The sequence below is a fragment of the Mus pahari genome, chromosome 21 (assembly GCF_900095145.1).
Source record: "Mus pahari chromosome 21, PAHARI_EIJ_v1.1, whole genome shotgun sequence".
Classification (NCBI taxonomy): domain Eukaryota; kingdom Metazoa; phylum Chordata; class Mammalia; order Rodentia; family Muridae; genus Mus; species Mus pahari.
The window spans coordinates 16,801,797-16,802,926 of record NC_034610.1 but is presented as its reverse complement, the minus strand read 5'-3'; the positions used below and the strand labels follow the sequence as shown (position 1 = coordinate 16,802,926).

At 45.9% G+C, this 1,130-nt stretch overlaps 1 protein-coding gene across 1 annotated transcript in view; it reads right to left on the bottom strand.

Moving 5' to 3' along the window:
• LOC110338283 (zinc finger protein 54-like) overlaps positions 1-1,130 on the bottom strand; it is a 91,818-nt gene that overhangs the window by 14,084 nt on the left and 76,604 nt on the right. The gene's annotated exons all lie outside the window — the stretch shown is intronic.

Here is a 1,130-nt window from a genome sequence, read left to right as displayed (position 1 = left end):
AACTCACTTTGTAGACCAGGCTGGCCTCGAACTCAGAAATCTGCCTGCCTCTGCCTCCCGAGTGCTGGGATTAAAGGTGTGTGCCACCACGCCCGGCGTAAACTGTTTTTAAAGGCAAGGGTTTAAATGACTACATCAGTCTGTAATCTATTGCTTGGTAGCATCTGTATCTCAGGGGATTGTTGTTGTTGTTGTTGTTTTGCGAGGCAAGTTGGCCTTGAATTCACTGAGATGAGCCTACTCTGGCTCTAGCATGCTAGAGTTAAAGACACGTGCCACCATGCTGGACTCATTATCTGCTTTAGAATGAGCTAATACCAAGAGTTAGGAGTTGTCATCAGTCTCCCTGAGGGATCCTCACATTTTGTGGAGACTTTGGTGACTCACTGTAACTGTTGGCTACAGAAGGCATGCAGCCAGCTCTTAGAATGACCGCTGGACTCACTGCACAGCAGGAGCATTTACTGTCTCACCTCCACCACCACCCCCAACCCCACTCCTCCAACCCCACCCCTTACTAGGCAAACATCAGTCCTCAGCTTAAAAAGCTAAGGTTCAGAGGCAGTGCCTAAGAAAGGGCTGGCATTTAAGTCTACCATTTGTAGCCCATGGTCTCTGCCGCCTGGCGAGCTGTCAGCTCTGGGGGGCACAGCTGTTTCTTAGCCTGAGATATGAACCCCTGGAATCACGCNTGGCAAACCAGCATACATTCTAACCCTTACACGGAACCCTGACCACATAGCTAGGGGAAAACCTGACATTGGCAAGGAACCATCTCTCTTTCCTTCCTAGCTGCCATCATGGCTTTTATCTGGAAAACTGAAATCATTTAGGTTAAAGAAAGTTTGTGTCACATGTTGGTTTCCCAAATGTTGTAGTAAATATTAATTGGGAGTTTCTACCCTGCCTTAGATCATTTACTTCTCAAATAAAAACCATAAAACCTTTGTATTTATAATAAGCTTTAAAGCATTAGAGCTGAGCAGATATCAACCCTCTAAGGAATTTTGTTTATTTTCTGTCAATAACTCCATGATATAATTTGCCACCTTTCTCCTTGGCTGCTCTTATCCAACTGGCCGGTCCTCATGACCACTGTCTCATTATTCATCCACCCCAGGGCATCTTCT